Source organism: Magnolia sinica, chromosome 13, assembly GCF_029962835.1.
Source record: "Magnolia sinica isolate HGM2019 chromosome 13, MsV1, whole genome shotgun sequence".
Classification (NCBI taxonomy): Eukaryota; Viridiplantae; Streptophyta; class Magnoliopsida; order Magnoliales; family Magnoliaceae; genus Magnolia; species Magnolia sinica.
The window spans coordinates 34,782,106-34,801,384 of record NC_080585.1 but is presented as its reverse complement, the minus strand read 5'-3'; the positions used below and the strand labels follow the sequence as shown (position 1 = coordinate 34,801,384).

Here is a 19,279-nt window from a genome sequence, read left to right as displayed (position 1 = left end):
CACCTTTTCCACTAAGACGAATAGATTACTTTTAGCTACAAAAATTTTCGTAGCTAAAAATCATCGGTGAGACTTTTAACGGCGAAAATTTTCGTCGCTAAAGGCCGCAACCTAAAAACGAGTGGATTACTTTTAGCTACTAAGATTTTCGTAGCTAAAAATTGTGGATGAGACGTTTAGCGACGAAATTTTTCACCGCTAAATGGTGCAAACGTTTTACTTGTAGCTACGAAACTTTTCGTAACTAAATATTGTAGATGTGCTTTTTAGCCACAAAAATTTTTGTCGCTAAAGGCTGCAACAAACGTTTCTACGCAATGGAATGGATTACTTTTAGCTACGAAAATTTTCGTAGCTACAAATCGTGGATGAGACTTTTGGCGACGAAAAGTTTCGCCGCGAAAGGGTGCAAACGATTTACTTTTAGCTACGAAAAATTTCGTAGCTAAATATCGTAGATGAGATTTTTAGCCGCGAAAATATTCGTCGCCAAAGGCTACAAACAATTTCTCACCTTATTCGAATCGATTACTTTTTGCTACGAAATTTTTCGTAGCTAAAATTTGTGAATGAGAATTTTAGCGACGAAAATTTTCGTTGCCAAAGGCTACAAATAATTTTCCAAAAAATTACTTTTAGCTACGAACCGTTTCGTAGCTAAAAAACCTGGATGTTACTTTGATCGACGAAAAGTTTCGTCGCTAAAGGCCGCAACAATTTTAAAAACAAGGATAAGACTTTTAGCGAGGAAAATATTCATTGCTTAATACTTTTACCTACGAAATATTATATAACAGGTGTTATATAATATATTTCATCATATTCACATTCACATCCATCTAAACTCAAACTATGTAAATTCATCCAAACATAAACTACATTCATCCAAACATAAACTGCATCCATCCAAACACAAACAATCTTATGGAAAAAAAAACAAATGAAAAGAGAAAGAACATATAAGAGGTGATCCAGACAAATGAAAAGAAATCAGGTTTAGGTTATAGGTTATAGGTTATAGCTTTAGGGAATTGAGAATAGGTTAAGGTTTAGGTTTAAGAAATCAGGTTCTGGTTCAGGTTCGGTATCGGGTTTAGGTTTGGGTTTTCAAGTTTAGGTTTAGGTTAAGGAGTTGAGATTAGGATTAAGTGTAGGTTTAGGTTTAAGGATTTGAGATTACATTTAGGTTTTAGGTTTAGGTTATATGTTTAGGTTTAGGTTATAAGTATAGGTTATAGGTTTAAGTTTAAGTTACGTTATAGGTTAAGGTTTAGGGAATTGAGAATAGGTTAAGGTTTAGGTTTAAATTAGGTTATAGGTTAAAGTTTAGGGAATTGAGAATAGGTTAAGGTTTAGGTTTAGGAAAATCGGGTTCGGGTTCGGGTTCGGGTTTAGGTTTGGGGTTTCAAGTTTAGGTTTAGGTTAAGGAGTTGAGATTAGGATTAGGTGTAGGTGTAGGTTTAGGAATTTGAGAATACATTTAGGTTATAGGTTTAGGTTATAAGTGTCAGTTATAGGTTTAGGTTATAAGTGTCGGTTATAGGTTATACCTTTAGGGATTTGAGAATAGGTTAAGGTCTAGGTTTAGGAAATCGGGTTCGGGTTCAGGATCGGGTTTAGGTTTGGGTTTTCAAGTTTAGGTTTAGGTTTAGGTTAGGGAGTTGAGATTAAGATTAGGTATAGGTTTAGGTTTGGGGATTTAAGAATACATTTAGGTTTTAGGTTTGGGTTTAGGTTTTAGGTTTTAAGTTTAGGTTAAGGTTATAGGTTTAGGTTAGGTTTAGGTTATAGGTTATAGGTTATAGGTTATAGCTTTAGGGAATTGAGAATAGGTTAAGGTTTAGGTTTAGTTTTGGGAAATCGGGTTCGGGATTGGGTTTAGGTTTGGGTTTTCAAGTCTAGGTTTATGTTTAGGTTAGGGAGTTGAGATTAGGATTAGGTGTAGGTTTAGGTTTAGGGATTTGAGAATACATTTAGGTTTTAAGTTTAGGTTTTGGGATTTGAGAATAGGTTTAGGTTAAGGTTGTAAGTATAAGTTATAGGTTAAGGTTAAGGTTTAGGTTTCGGCTATAAGTATAAGTTTTGGGATTTGAGAATAGGTTTAAGTTAAGGTTATAAGTCTAGGTTTAGGTTATAGGTTATAGGTTAAAGTTTAGGTTTAGGAAATCGGGTTCGGGTTCGGGATCGGGATCTGGTTTAGATTTGGGTTATAGGTATAGGTTTTGGGATTTGAGAATAAGTTTAGGTTAAGGTTACGAGTCTAGGTTTAAGCTATAGGTTAAGGTTTAGGTTTAGGCTATAAGTATAGGTATAGGTTATAGGTTAAGGTTAAGGTTTAGGAAATCAGGTTTGGGTTCGGGATTGTGTTTAGGTTTGGGTTATAGGCATAGGTTTTGGAATTTGAGAATAGGTTTAGATTAAGGTTGTAAGTATAAGTTATAGGTTAAGGTTAAGGATTAGGTTACGGCTATAAGTATCGGTTTTGGGATTTGAGAATAGGTTTAGGTTAAGGTTATAAGTCTAGGTTTAGGTTATAGGTTAAGGTATAGGTTTAGGTTATAGGTATAGGTTTAGGTTATACGTTAAAGTTTACGTTTAGGAAATCGGGTTCGGGATCACGTTTAGGTTTGGGTTATAGGCATAGGTTTTGGGATTTGAGAATAGGTTTAGGTTAAGGTTGTAAATATAGGTTATAAGTTAAGGTTAAGTTTTAGGTTTCGGCTATAAGTATAGGTTTTGGGATTTGAGAATAGGTTTAGGTTAAGGTTATAAGTCTAAGTTTAGGTTATAGGTTAAGGTTTAGGTTTAGGTTATAGGTATAGGTTTAGGTTATAGGTTAAGGTTTAGGTTTACGTTATACGTATAGGTTTAGGTTATACATTAAGGTTTAGGTTTAGAAAATCAGGTTCGGGTTCGGGACCGGGTTTAGGTTTGGGTTATAGGTATAGGTATTGGGATTTGAGAATAGGTTTAGGTTAAGGTTATGAGTCTAGGTTTAGGTTATAGTTTATGGTTTAGGTTTAGGCTATAGGTATAAGTTTCGGTTATAGGTTAAGGTTTAGTTTTAGGAAATCGGGTTCGGGTTCGGGATCGGGTTTAGGTTTGGGTTATAAGTATAGGTTATAGATTATGAGAATAGGTTTAGTTAAGGTTATGAGTCTAGGTTTAGGTTATAGGTTTTGTTTTAGGTTTAGGTTATAGGTATAGGTTTAGGTTATAGGTTTAGGGAATGGTTTAGGAAATCGGATTCGGGTTTGAGATTGGGTTTAGGTTTGGGTTATAGGTATAGGTTTTGGGATTTGAGAATAGGTTTAGGTTAAGGTTGTAAGCATAGGTTATAGGTTAAGGTTAAGGTTTAGGTTTAGGTTTCAGCTATAAGTATAGGTTTTAGGATTTGAGAATAGGTTTAGGTTAAGGTTATAAGTCTAGGTTTAAGTTACAGGTTAAGGTTTAGGTTTAGGTTATAGTTATAGGTTTAGGTTAAGGTTATATGTTAAGGTTAAGGTTATAGGTTTAGGTTTAGGTTTAGGTTAAGTTTATAGGTTTAGGTTTAGGTTAGGTTATAGGTTATAGGTTTAGGTTTAGGTTATAGTTATAGGTTTTGGGATTTGAGAATAGGTTTAGGTTAGGTTATAGGTTATAGCTTTAGGGAATTGAGAATAGGTCAAGGTTTAGGTTTAGGAAATTGGGTTCGGGTTCGGGACCGGGTTTAGGTTTGGGTTTTCAAGTTTAGGTTTAGGTTTAGGCTAGGGAGTTGAGATTAGGATTGTAGGTTTAGGTTTAGGCATTTGAGAATACATTAAGGTTTAGGTTATGGGTTTTGGGATTTGAGAATATGTTTAGGTTATAGGTTTTGGTTTAGGTTTAGGGATTGGAGAATAGGTTTGGGTTATAGTTATAGGTTTAGGTTTAGGTTAAGGTTATATGTTAAGGTTAAGGTTATAGGTTTAGGTTTAGGTTAGGTTATAGGTTATAGCTTTAGGGAATTGAGAATAGGTCAAGGTTTTGGTTTAGGAAATCGGATTCGGGTTCGGGACCGGGTTTAGGTTTGGGTTTTCAAGTTTAGGTTTAGGCATTTGAGAATACATTAAGGTTTAGGTTTAGGTTTTGGAATTTGAGAATAGGTTTAGGTTATAGGTTTAGGTTGAGGGATAGGGATTTGGGTATAGGTTTAGGTTATAGGTTTAAGTTTAGGTTAAGGTTATACGTTTAGGTTTAGGTGAAGTTTATAGGTTTATGTTAGGTTAGGTTATAGGTTTTTGGTTAAGGTTTAGGTTATAGTTATAGGTTTTGGGATTTGAGGATAGGTTTAGGTTAGGTTATAGGTTATAGCTTTAAAGAATTAAGAATAGGTCAAGATTTAGGTTTAGGAAATCGGGTTCGGGTTCGGGACCGGGCTTAGGTTTGGGTTTTCAAGTTTAGGTTTAGGTTTAGGCTAGGGAGTTGAGATTAGGAATAGGTATAGGTTTAGGTTTAGGCATTTGAGAATACATTAAGGTTTAGGTTTAGGTTTTGGGATTTGATAATAGGTTTAGGTTTAGGGATAGGGACTTGAGAATAAGTTTAGGTTATAGGTTTATGTTTAGGTTAAGCTTATAGGTTTAGGTTTAGGTGAAGGTTATAGGTTTAGGTTAGGTTAGGTTATAGGTTTTTGGTTAAGGTTTAGGTTATAGTTATAGGTTTTGGGATTTGAGGATAGGTTTAGGTTAGGTTATAGGTTATAGCTTTGGGGAATTGAGAATAGGTCAAGGTTTAGCTTTAGGAAATCGGGTTCAGGTTCGGGTTTAGGCTAGGGAGTTGAGATTAGGATTAGGTGTAGGTTTAGGTTTAGGCATTTGAGAATACATTAAGGTTTAGGTTTAGGTTTTGGGATTTGAGAATAGGTTTAGGTTATAGGTTTAGGTTTAGGGATAGGGACTTCAGAATAGGTTTAGGTTTAGGTTAAGGTTATAGGTATAGGTTTAGGTGAAGTTTATAGGTTTAGGTTAGGTTAGGTTATACGTTTTTGGTTAAGGTTTAGGTTTTTGGTTAAGGTTTAGGTTATAGTTATGGATTTTAGGATTTGAGAATAGGTTTAGGTTAGGTTATAGGTTATAGCTTTAGGGAATTGAGAATATGTCAAGGTTTAGGTTTAGGAAATTGGGTTCGGGTTCGGGACCGGGTTTAGGTTTGGGTTTTCAAGTTTAGGTTTAGGTTTAGGCTAGGGAGTTGAGATTAGGATTATGTGTAGGTTTAGGTTTAGGCATTTGAGAAGCTTTTAAGGTTTAGGTTTAGGTTTAGGGATTTGAGAATAGGTTTAGGTTATAGGTTTAGGTTTAGGGATAGGGATTTGGGTATAGGTTTAGGTTATAGGTTTAGGTTTAGGTTAAGGTTATAGGTTTAGGTTTAGGTGAAGTTTATAGGTTTAGATTAGGTTAGGTTATAAGTTTTTGGTTAAGGTTTAGATTATAGGTATAGGTTTTGGGATTTGAGGATAGGTTTAGGTTATAAGTATAGGTTTAGGTTAGGTTATAGGTTATAACTTTAAGGAATTGAGAATAGGTCAAGGTTTAGGTTTAGGAAATCAGGTTCGGGTTCGGGACCGGGTTTAGGTTTGGGTTTTCAAGTTTAGGTTTAGGTTTAGGATAGGGAGTTGTGATTAGGATTAGGTGTAGGTTTAGGTTTAGGCATTTGAGAATACATTAAAGGAAAAGGTTTAGGTTTTGGTATTTGATAATAGGTTTAGGTTATAGGTTTAGGTTTAGGGATAGGGACTTGAGAATAGGTTTAGGTTATAGGTTTAGGTTTAGGTTTAGGTTAAGCTTATAGGTTTATGTTTAGGTGAAGGTTATAGGTTTAGGTTAGGTTAGGTTATAGGTTTTTGGTTAAGGTTTAGGCTATAGTTATAGGTTTTGGGATTTGAGGATAGGTTTAGGTTAGGTTATAGGTTATAGCTTTAGGGAATTGAGAATAGGTCAAGGTTTAGGTTTAGGAAATCGGGTTCGGGTTCGGGACCGGGTTTAGGTTTGGGTTTTCAAGTTTAGGTTTAAGTTTAGGCTAGGGACTTGATATTAGGATTAGGTGTAGGTTTAGGTTTAGGTTTAGGGATTTGAGAATAGGTTTGGGTTATAGTTATGGGTTTAGGTTAAGTTATAGGTTACAGCTTTAGGGAAATGAGGATTGGTCAAGGTTTAGGTTTAGGAAATTGGGTTCGGGTTCGGAACTGGGTTTAGGTTTGGGTTTTCAAGTTTAGGTTTAGGTTTAGGCTAGGGAGTTGAGATTAGGATTAGGTGTAGGTTTAGGTTAGGCATTTGAGAATACATTAAAGGAAAATGTTTAGGTTTTGCTATTTGATAATAGGTTTAGGTTATAGGTTTAGGTTTAGGGATAGGGACTTGAGAATAGGTTTAGGTTATAGGTTTAGGTTTAGGTTAAGCTTATAGGTTTATGTTTGGGTGAAGGTTATAGGTTTAGGTTAGGTTAGGTTATAGGTTTTTGGTTAAGGTTTAGGCTATAGTTATAGGTTTTGGGATTTGAGGATAGGTTTAGGTTAGGTTATAGGTTATAGCTTTAGGGAATTGAGAATAGGTCAAGGTTTAGGTTTAGGAAATCGGGTTCGGGTTCGGGAACGGGTTTAGGTTTGGGTTTTCAAGTTTAGGTTTAAGTTTAGGCTAGGGACTTGATATTAGGATTAGTGTAGGCTTAGGTTTAGGGATTTGAGAATAGGTATAGGTTATAGGTTTAGGTTTAGGTTTAGGTTTAGGGATTTGAGAATAGGTTTGGGTTATAGTTATAGGTTTAGGTTAGGTTATAGGTTATAGCTTTAGGGAAATGAGAATAGGTCAAGGTTTAGGTTTAGGAAATCGGGTTCGGGTTCGGGACCGGGTTTAGGTTTGGGTTTTCAAGTTTAAGTTTAGGTTTAGGCTAGGGAGTTGAGATTAGGATTAGGTGTAGGTTTAGGTTTAGGCATTTGAGAAGCTTTTAAGGTTTAGGTTTAGGTTTAGGGATTTGAGAATAGGTTTGGGTTATAAGTTTAGGTTTAAGTTTAGGGATTTGAGAATAGTTTTAGGTTATAGGTTTAGGTTTAGGTTAAACTTATAGGTTTAGGTTTAGGTGAAGGTTATTGGTTTAGGGTAGGTTAGGTTATAGGTTTTTGGTTAAGGTTTAGGTTATAGTTATAGGTTTTGGGATTTGAGGATAGGTTTAGGTTAGGTTATAGGTTATAGCTTTAGGGAATTGAGAATAGGTCAAGGTTTAGGTTTAGGAAATCGGATTTGAGAATAGGTTTGGGTTATAGGTTATAGGTTAAGGTTTTAGGTCATAGGTTTTGGTTTAGGTTAAGGTTATAGGTATAGGTTAAGGTTTAGGTTTAGGTTTAGGTTTAGGTTATAAGATATAGGTTTAGGGAATTGAGAATGGGTTAAGGTTTAGATTTAGGTTTTGGATTTAGGTTTAGGTTTTAGGTTTTAAGTCAAGGTTTAGGTTTAGGTTTAGGTTAAGGTTGAGGTTTAGGTTATAGGTTAAGGTTTTAGGTCATAGGTTTTGGTTTAGGTTAATGGTATGGTCCCTGCAAAGCAAATACAGATATATAGACAAGGCCATCCAACGCAAATGCCAGGCCCCTTCCAATGCTGTCCATAAAAAATGGACTGCTTCATCATGGTCATAATAGCGGTTCCCTCTTTCCAGGGAACCCCGCTCTTCCGGATAGCTCCGACGCACATCCGGGTCTACTCCATTAATTTCGAGTAAATATATAGACACGGCCTGTCCAAATGGCCAAGCCCCTCCAATGTTGTCCATAGAAAATTGACAGTTTCATCATGGTCATAACAGCAGTTCCCACCTTCCAGGGACCCCTGCTCATCCAGATAGCTCCGACGCACATCCGGGTCTGCTCCATTAATTTTGAGCAAATACATAAACACGGCCTGTCCAAATGGCCAGGCCACTCCAATGGTTTAGGCTTTCTTTACCTTCCATTGAATGCTTTCAAGGTACAGATGACCATTGAAACACACATACATCTTGGGAATTGCTTCTCAAAACCGCAGACTGTATTTGACGTTCCCATACCAGAAGTTGAAGATAGCGAGGACGGGAGAAATGACACATTTAAGGTTGAAGAAGCATATCAAGAAGACATGCCATCTAGGGATACAGGGACTGATTCAAGTGTTAATATTGATGTGGTACAATTAGTAGAGATGATGTGCCACCTGATCATGTTGATGCCTCAATAATACGTGATATTATTATAAATGATAGCGGTTTCATTGATGACGACGTTATGGACAATGAGGATGAAATATTGATCAGTGATACTAATGGTGAAGAAATAGCTCTAAGCAATAGTGATATAGACGACGATTATTAAATGTAAACATGATTTACATGTCATTTTTCAATTCGAATAATTTATGTATTCCATGTATACGTGAAAATTACAAGTTATGAGTAATTCTTTTTATTGACTTGTTTATAATCTATATTTGCAGTTGAGTCAATTTCTGATCATGTCCTCCTTAAACCGGAGCGTAGTAGAATCACGCAACATACTTCATCAGCTGTTGCAGATGGATGTTTCGGTCCTATCTTCTTCTGGTAGGGCCATAGAGATACCCGGTCTAGTCGATGAGTGTAGAGTGGAATATATCGACGATGACTCAGAGAAAAGATTATGCTATCTCAAAGAAATTCCAGAGCTGATGGAGATATATAACTGCGGGAAACGAGATATGGAAGATGCGATTCTGTCACTTGCACATCTGAATGGAGTCCCAAGAGACCAGATATCTCCTATTATGACTGGCATGTTGGCTATAAATATGTCGAGTGCTTGGCACGAAATGACATATGCTTCTGAAGTATACGATAGCTTACGCAGGGAGTACTTCAAATAGTTTACCTCAAAGTTGTTTCGTATTACAACGAAATATGTGTATTTAATATAGAATGATAATGTATAATGGAATTTCCAATGATTATAAATTAAAGTTTACAGTTTTATTATATTCTGCTTGCATTATAGTGTAATGGTCTAATCATATTTTAATCATCTCTCTAAGCATAAACACATGCATTGTACCATCAACACTACTTGTATAATGTTTTAGTATATTCCACTTGTATTGACATTATTTAAATTTATAAGTTCATAGCTCGCACATATTCAGTGATGGCACCAGGTGGGAGAGTACGTCGTTCGCGCACAGGATCTACCCCTTCTACTCGTGAAGTGACGAAGCCAGCTCGCCGTCACATATTGCATCGCAGGCGTCTGATCCCTCAGTCGCGCATACACCGAGCACTGCATGTAAGTCTAGGCGTATATTTCTTTTAATGATTTCTGTTTATGTTTAAACTTACATATTTCTTTTGCAACAGCGTCGTCGACCAGCCGACGAGGACGTGGACCCACGCATGGGTTGCTTTTAGAGCGACTTACGCGTGAGGGTAGGGTGACGGTAGAGTTCCCACAGGACTGCATTAGACCTGTTGGGGACAATGCCATGTTGTTTACATCGGAGGTCGGTGTCTTATGCCGATATCTGATCCCCCCCACCACTCCCCATTGGGGGGACGTGACAGATGATGTGCGGCAGCTCATCCGTCAGCGCCTTCAGGTAAATTTTATTAAATTAAAATTTATTTTATAAAAGTTTATTTACAGTTAAGTTATTTTTTAAATAAGTTTATTATCTTAATCTATTATTTACAAAATTACAGGATAAATTTGACTTGGATTTGAATGTTCCGCACATCTCTCATGCCGTCGACGACATGATAAAGGAGCGGTTCAAGGATTACCGCAGTAAGTTACACCGGCAATACAAGCAGTGCATGAGCCACGAGGAGGCCGTACAGTCCGCACCGCTGCACGTGACCGATTGTGATAGGTTTTCGTCTGATTCTTTTCAGGTAATATTTACATATTTATGATATCTTAACGTAATAATTAAATTCGCAATTAATAACAATGTATTACGAATAACGTGTTCAGAAGAGGAGTAAAATAAATTCTGACAATAGAGGAATGTTAGAAGTGAACCACGTAGCTGGTTCAAAGTCATTTGTACGACTTCGTCACGACATGGTAAGAAAGTACTGGTAATTATTATGTTTATATATTCTTTCATGCATTTATATTAAGTCTATTGTCTTTTCGATTGCGCAGCGAGATTCCGTCACTGGCCAGGAGCCCGGACCAGTAAACTTCTACAAAGGGACTCACTGTCGGCAGTCGACAGGATCTTGGGTACATCATAGAGCCAGCGAGATTTGGGTAAAGATCCTTACATTGTAAAATTTATTTGCATTAAATTATAATAATGTCATTTATTATGAAAATTCATATGTTTTCATTACAGGAGGAGATGAACACCTTACGCAGTCAGCCCACTCCCGATGGTACTCAGCGGATGAGCAAGAGATCCTGAGTCAGGTGCTTGGCATCCGTTCTAGATATGTGTGTGGGTTTGGCCATGGTGCCAAGCTCATGGCACCCGCTAAAGCTGCCTCCAGCCGATTCATCGTCGTTGGCGACAGTACCGTACGCCGAGCTGATACTGCAGAGAGAGAGGTTCAGCAGTTACGGGTTGTCGTCGATGACATCAAAAATCAGCTGGACAGACAGAGGGAGGAGTAGGAGAGGAGGATAGAGGAGCAGCTAGCAAGGCAGAGGGAGGAGCAGGAGAGGAAGATGGAAGATCAGCTAGCGAGGCAGAGGGAGGAGCAAGAGAAAAGGATGGAGGAGATGCGGGTGGAGCATGAGCGACGGATGATGGAGATGTTTCAGGTTATCGCTGCACGCTTATCCACTGATGCCCCAGCGCCTCCGCCTTCATCTGTGTGATTTTTTTATATATTTGTTTATTATGTTAAGTTTTGAATGAATGTGGTGCGGATTAGATTGTTTGTGTTTGGATGAATGTAGTTTATGTTTGGGTTTGAATTAATTTAATTAGATGGATGTGAATGTGAATATGATGAAATATATGTATAATAGGTGTATATCAGGATGAATATGATGAAATATATTGTTAACAGGTGTATATCAGGAATTTTGAGCGCAATTTTAAGAGGTATATTAAAAAAAAAAAAGACTTTTAACAACTTAAAATTTCGTAGCTAAAAGTATTGTAATTTTTAGCAGCGAAAATATTCGCTGCTAAAAAGGCTTGTAAAGTTTTTTAGCGACGAAAACATTCGTCGTCAAAAACGGAAATACTTTTAGCAGCGAAAATTTTCACTGCTAAAAGTCTTGTACAGTTTTTTTTGCAACGAAAATTATCGTTGCTAGAAAGGAACGAATTTTTAGCAGCGACAACTTTCGCTGCTAAAAGTCTTGTACAGTTTTTTTTGCAACGAAAATTATCGTCGCTAGAAAGGAACGAATTTTTAGCAGCGAAAATTTTCGCTGCTAAAAGTCTTGTACAGTTTTTTTTGCAACGAAAATTATCGTCGCTAGAAAGGAACGAATTTTTAGCAGCGAAAATTTTCGCTGCTAAAAAGTTTTGTATAGTTTCTTTGTGACAAAAATATTCGTCGTTAAAATAGAAATACTTTTAGCAGCGAAAATTTTCGCTGCTAAAAGTCTTGTACAATATTTTAGCAACGAAAATTTTCGCTACTAAATGTTCGCCGCTAAAAACAGAAACTTTTGGCAGCGAAAAATTTCGCTGCTAAAAAGTCTTGCACAGTTTTTTTTTCATAGTTTTTTGGCGACGAAAAGTTTCGCTGTTAAAAGTAGCGAATTTTTAGTAGCGAAAATTTTCGCTGCTAAAAGTCTCGTACATAGATTTTTAGTGACGAAAATTTTCATCGCTAAAAGTCTTTCTTTAGCGACGATTTCATTTTTTCGCCGTTAAATTGCATGCACGTCGGTCTTTTAGCGACGAAGTTGGCGACGAAAATTTTCGTCGCTAAATTGTTTTAGCTACGAAAATCTGACTTTTAGCGATGAAAATTTTCGTCGCTAAAAGTGGTATTTCTTGTAGTGGTAGTAGGGTTCATCCTATACCCAATTACCCCTTGAAGCAATCCAGTGCATCCCGTTGCATTATGGAGCTCCTTCATGGTTTAGGTATATGCATCTTAGCAGCTTAGCAAATCAATGAATCAATCCTATAAGGGTTCCAAAGGTTTCTCAATGCTTCCCTTACCAAGAACCAATTCTCTCTAGAGTGAAAACTTCAGTGATGGGCAATTTATGCCCAGTGTATTTCCAACGGAAGCTCCTCATAAAAACCATAATGCCAAGACAGTCTTTCGAATAGGGATAAAACAGAGAATATGGGGTTGTGGTTTACCTAGTCACTAAGAGAACCATGTTCAGGAGAAAGGAATAGCCTCTTAAATGATATGATGTTACTATCCTTAGTGCAAGTTAACTCATATATCATTATCTTTACAAAAGTCACAGCATTCACATGTGTACAATCGTCTATAATCATAAGGCAAAATGGGGGAGAACCTTCACAAGCCATCATGAAGGCAATGCCAGCCAAGGGACTCACAGAACTAGAAGGTGACCTCTAAGTGATGGCATGTGCCAGCCAACCCATACGAGGTTGCAAATAGTTAAAGAATCAAAACTCAAGCTTCTACTTGAAGAATATCATTCCAAGATTGCACAAAACACCATTACTGGAAATTTTCATAATCAATGGTTCCACCTTGCCTTGAGCCGCGGCATGGCTAAACAGCACCTGTGGACAACATCACAAGAGACAGTGATGACTGAACGCCCACCATTAAAAACTTCTTGGGACCTATCATAAGTATATCTATATTGTTTTTTTCATCTAACCGGTTGACACGGTGAATCGTAACAGGTAAAATACAAACATCAACCTGAACCAAAACTTTTGTTACCCATGTAAAGCTTTTAATTTTATTACTTCTTTTTCCAATGTTATGATTCACAGGATATTTGTATCTCTTTTTCCAATGGTATGATCCACCGGATATTTGTATCTGGTTAATTTTTTGTATATCATTGCAAAATAATGATCCGAGAAAACGGATGGATGGCATGAATATACAACACATTTATCGAAGTAGGCCTCGGAATGAACTTCAAGTCGGTTCAAACGGTGTACGCGTTTTGGCAACGACCGAGGGAAAGGTTGAGAAGTCAGTCATTAGGTCTTTTTCTTCTATCTTTCTTATTTTATTTTTCGTAATGTTGCATAAGCACCCCAATTAAGTACTACTGAATAAGATCTTTGAGCCTCACCACAGTGTATGTGTTTTATCCACTCCATCCATCTATTTTTCATGATCATTTTACAAAGTAAAACAAAAAAATGAGGCAGATCCACATCTTATGTGGACCACATAATAAAAACTCAGTGATGATGATTGTAAACAATTAAAAACTTATTGGAGCTCCAAAAATTTCGAATCAAACTAATATATATATGAATCTGTTTGACTTAATCAAAAGGTTGGATGGAAAATAAACATTCCAGTGTATCATAGGAAGTTTTTATGGTATAGTCTTGAGTTTTGATACACAATTTTGCGATAAAATGAGTTGAAAAAACTATTGCACGGTAGGTATATACATGCATCAAGGTGAGCCATGGTCAGGGAAACATCTCAACTATATATGCCAAGGGGTGATGCGTCTTCCACCATCATTGGTCTTTTCCTTTTCTTTTTTCTCTGTTGTTTTTATACGACGCGTCTTCTACCTTTTGTCTTCCAATGGTGTCATGCCTCATATAAAAACGACTTGATGAATAGTTGGGATTCAATGACCACCGTTGAAACTATATATTTTAGTTACTTTGAATTGCAGTCACTTGTATGGAGAATTTATCTTTGACTATTCTTGGGCTGATGTCTACAACAGTTTTTTGGGCAATTGAGTTGAAATAGATAACGTCAATATCTTTGTACAGATTGGATAAAAACCAGAAAACTGAGTTGAACAGGATAACGTCCAATATGGAAGCCACGTCGATGCACATGTTCATGTCGATATTTGTTTTATAGCTGGCAAGCAGTTATACTTTTATGCTGCAACATGTAGAGTTTTGTTCTATGAGAACTCGCAATCAGTTCATCTTAGTTCATCTTGAAATTTAAGAGTCACAAATCCAAAAACCTGTAAACATGCCGTTTGGTTGATAAATAGTGATTGGATATCCATCATTAACTGTCTGTTGGTTTTTTCCTTTTAAGCTTTTATCCACACCACATGTAAATTATAGTGATTGGATATCCACCATTAAAACCCTCATAAGGCTCACTGTACTTTTTGTTTGACATATAATCTGTTGATTAGGTCATACAGGCCCAGATGATGGGAAAAAATAAAAACCAACTTGCTTCATTCATTATAGGTAACAAATAAACCTTACATTGGACCCTAAGAAGTTTTTAATGGTGTGGTCCACCTGAGATTTATATTGCCATGTGATATGTCCATACCTTACAAGATCCTCCAAATTTCCAAGAATATTTGATATTATTAGTCTCAATTTCATCATTAAATTTCAATTAAATACTTTTATTTAGTATCATTTTTAAATCCTAATTTCATTTATTCTGTGGGGCCCACATGATGTATGTGTTTAATCCATGTCTTCCCCGTGAGGTCAAGTTGTGTGGGCCCAACCATGGCGTGTGTCAAACATCAACAACATGCATTTGATGGGTCCCCTTTAAATCATGGGATATCCCAAAAATCAGCCATATACGGAACTCCAGTGGGCCATACCATCTAAAATCATGTGAAGACATGCCTAAAACATATAAAAGCACTTGGTGGGCCCCACCTGAAATTTGGATGCATCTTAAACTTGGTATGACCCCTCGTCCAAGTGGCACACACATAATGGATGGGCTGGATTTGTGGACCACATATCTGTGGGCCCAAAAAATAATTATGAACGTTTTAATGGAGGGTAATCCCTCTCAACTTTTGTATGTGGTGTGGCCCACACAAGTCATAGATTGATTTGATTTTTAATCCTTGGGCCCAACATAGGATGATGCATCTGACTGATGGGGTAGATGTTTGACACGCATCATGGTGGGGCCCACAGAGCCATACCAGACCCCGCCCCAAAATTGGGCGCGCTCTCAAATAGTGGCCCGCCCAAAGAAAACCCCCAAATCTCTCTCTCTGTCTCTCTCTCTCTGTCTCTCTCTCTCTCTCTCTCGCCCTCACGCGCGCAGGCTCCATTACTTAACCCTATCTCCCTCCCGATCTTGCTCCAACTCTCTCATCGCCCTCCCTCTCTCTATTCAGTCCCCAATCTCTCTCTCTCTCTCTCTCTCTCTCTCTCTCTCAGATTCAGCACCTCAGAAAACCTCAGAGGACCCTTCATCATCTCGATTGGAGTTCCATTATTGACTTGTCTCGGTGCATCTGGAACTACTGGTTTCCCTCTTTGTTGCTAGATTGAGAGGCGCCATTGCAAGAACTCCAAGAAGAAAAAGGTATATGCTTCTTAAAAGAACATTGGATTTTCTGTTTTAGATTCGTTTTCTTCATGAAATGCATGGATTTGGTTTCATTTGTGGTGGTTTCTGTCTCTATTGGCGGTGAGATCTGGATGATTGGATCCGTGTTGTGGTCTGATATGAGTGGATTTGATGTGATCTGGTATGAAATTAATTATAAAAATTTAATGGATTCTTTTCCTCCTTTGGCCCAGCTCATAGAATAGAAACTGTTTCTTGCAAATGACATTGTTTATGTTATCAATGAAAATTTAACGCAGGCTAAGGTACCTGCATCTGTCCTGCCCGAATCGACTATGTAACCCACAGGGAAAAAAAGCACCGAAGAAATTCAATGCTCTCAAAATCGTTATCATATCACAAGTTGTAAAAGGGGATAAATTGTATTGGATCACAAACAGTATTGTAAATCATAAGATTTTTTCTGATTTCTTAAAATTTTTAAGAAATCAGAAAAATTAAAACTCATCAATTATCCACTTTCCATAAATGTGTAAAAAGTAAAACATGTTATGATATTGGCAAATGATAACTCGTACATGAATTCAGTGTCACCAAAGTCCTATAATTTATGATTTTCGATTGAGTTGAATCTTAAGCTGATTTGAATCCCAACTTGAATCCTTTCTGCATGAATCCTACGATTCTATGATTTGAATTCTACCATTTATGATTCAAATTATAGTTGTTCTCTTCTATTTTAAGCTTCACTTGGCTTTCATTTTATAGTTTAAATTGGTGGGGGCTTTAAGAATCCTTTAGAAAAGGTAAATTATTTTATTTTGTTCTTTATCAAAGATTAGTGTTATATGTTTTTTTTTTTTTAATTATTTTATAAAGGTAATTACCAGGTATTTGAACCCTGGATCACTCACACACACTACACTTCTCTACCTGCTCATCTAACTCTTCAACGTTCAATCATGGAGCTTTTTTTTTATATTTTATTTTAATCATTTCTTACTTCTTAACTGGTCCAAACACCAAATCAATGTATGACTTATCTGGAATTTTTTATGGATAGTTACAATCATCTAGACTTATATGACTTGTGGAATGATGGTTAGAAATCAAAATATCTTTTTTGTCAATCTACAAAATCAAATGCCGCTTTCCCAATGTGATTCTACATTCAAGAAAGGTAATATATATCTATATATATAACCTTTAAAAATGTAAATTATTAAAGGATCCTCGTATGGCTTTTAAGGGAAATTTCTTGAAAGACAAAAATAAACAAGTAAATAAATGCATGAATGAATAAAGGACAGATAAGAATCCCTTAACACTACCATGACATGGTTTTACTTGGTGCATATTGATGGCAAAAGGATGGTTGATGAGCTTTTATTTTTTTATTTTTCCCTGATTTATATTTTTTCAATTTGTAAAGAAAATCATAAAAAATATTCTACTATAAACATATCCCTGTGCATGGCCATGAACTAATTAGGCGAGATCCCTTATTTTCTTCAAATATTTTATAATACTATAACAGTCTTCCAATGACTCAATCTTGGATTGCTTTATTATTGGTCAACCTCTCACACTGAGGCAATATCTAACCTTGTAAACGTCATCACATACATAAGACTTCCAATAAGATACTTATAGGGAACAATATTTTTTATATGGTGTTTATGATGCTTAAATCAATCCACTTGGATGTGTGGTAATGATGCAAATATCAGCCCACTAGAACATGTGTTTGGCATGAGATATGTTTTCTAATACTTGTGATGTAGTTTGAAATTGATTGTTTAATTTGCCAAATATGGATTTGCTTTGTATCTAAATTTGAATTTACATTATTTTTCATTCGGCTATTGTTGATATGAAGAATGTATTTCTTGTAGCAGAATATTTTTAGGATAAATTATTCATATATCATTTTCTTATCATAAATTATTCATATTACAGTTTATAGTTGTGACTTGTAATTTATAGATTTGTAAGTTAGATAATTAGTTACTCGTTTGAGGATTTCTATGTGGCCATACATAGATATGGTGTGTTTTTGGTGGCATAGAAATCGCTCAAATTGTCCCATTTTGGACAGTTCAATGTTAGATGGATAGTATACTTTCATATAATCTATTTAAATGTTCATGCCTGATCCGCGGTTCATCTCCTCGTTTCTCTCTAGATATGTTTCTTTCGTTCTATATCCAATGCCAAATATCTTTACATTATTTTAGATATTTGGCATCGGAATGTAACGTAAGATCAACTTATCTGGAGAGGCATGGGGAGATGCTGCCGGATTTTCGGCGTGGACGTTTAAGCGGGAATATGAAAGTATTACAATCTATCCAACCTTGGATGAGTAACTAATTTAGGATTTAATTGTATCATCTCGAAATTGATGGAGTAGACCCGGATGTGCGTCGGAGCTATCTGGATCTTGAGCGGGGGTCCCTGGAAGATGGGAACCGCTGTTATGACCATGATGAAGCTGTCCATTTCCTATGGACAGCATTGGAGGGGCTTGGCCATTTGGACAGGCCGTGTTTATGTATTTGATCAAAATTAATGGAACAGACCCGGATGTGCGTCGGAGCTATTCGGAAGAGCGGGGTTCCCTGGAAAGAGGGAACCGCTATTATGACCATGATGAAGCTGTCCATTTTTTTTGGACAGCATTGGAAGGGGCCTGGCATTTGCGTCGGATGGCCTTATTTATATCTGTATTTGCTTTGCAGGGACCATACCCTTAACCTAAACCAAAACTTATGACCTAAAACCTTAACCTATAACCTAAACCTCAACCTTAACCTAAACCTAAACCTAAACCTTAACTTAAAACCTAAAACCTAAACCTAAATCCAAAACCTAAATCTAAACCTTAACCTATTCTCAATTCCCTAAACCTATATCTTATAACCTAAACCTAAACCTTAACCTATACCTATAACCTTAACCTAAACCAAAACCTATGACCTAAAACCTTAACCTATAACCTATAACCCAAACCTATTCTCAAATCCGATTTCCTAAACCTAAACCTTGACCTATTCTCAATTCCCTAAAGCTATAACCTATAACCTAACCTAAACCTATCCTCAAATCCCAAAACCTATAACTATAACCTAAACCTTAACCAAAAACCTATAACCTAACCTAGCCTAAACCAATAACCTTCACCTAAACCTAAACCTATAAGCTTAACCTAAACCTAAACCTATAACCTAAAACTATTCTCAAATCCCTAAACTTAAACCTAAACTTATAATCCAAACCTATTCTGAAATCCCTAAACCTAAACCTAAACCTTAAAAGCTTCTCAAATGCCTAAACCTAAACCTACACCTAATCCTAATCTCAACTCCCTAGCCTAAACCTAAACCTAAACTTGAAAACCCAAACCTAAACCCGGTCCCGAACCCGAACCCGATTTCCTAAACCGAAACCTTGACCTATTCTCATTTCCCTAAAGCTATAACCTATAACCTAACCTAAACCTATCCTCAAATCCCAAAACCTATACCTATAACCTAAACCTTAACCAAAAACCTATAACCTAACCTAACCTAAACCTATAAACTTCACCTAAACCTAAACCTATAACCTTAACCTAAACCTAAACCTATAACCTAAACCTATACCCAAATCCCTATCCCTAAACCTAAACCTATTCTCAAATCCCTAAACCTAAACCTAAACTTAAAAGCTTCTCAAATGCCTAAACCTAAACTTGAAAACCCAAACCTAAACCCGGTCCCGAACCCGAACCCGATTTCCTAAACCGAAACCTTGACCTATTCTCATTTCCCTAAAGCTATAACCTATAACCTAACCTAAACCTATCCTCAAATCCCAA

At 36.6% G+C, this 19,279-nt stretch overlaps 1 long non-coding RNA gene across 1 annotated transcript; it reads left to right on the top strand.

Annotated features, from left to right (window-relative positions):
• The first annotated feature begins 9,977 nt into the window (after window positions 1-9,977).
• Window positions 9,978-10,402, top strand: LOC131223545 (uncharacterized). Its single transcript, XR_009160525.1, has 3 exons — window positions 9,978-10,075; window positions 10,157-10,264; window positions 10,350-10,402. It is a non-coding gene; the product is annotated as an uncharacterized LOC131223545 (long non-coding RNA).
• Window positions 10,403-19,279: the final 8,877 nt, after the last annotated feature.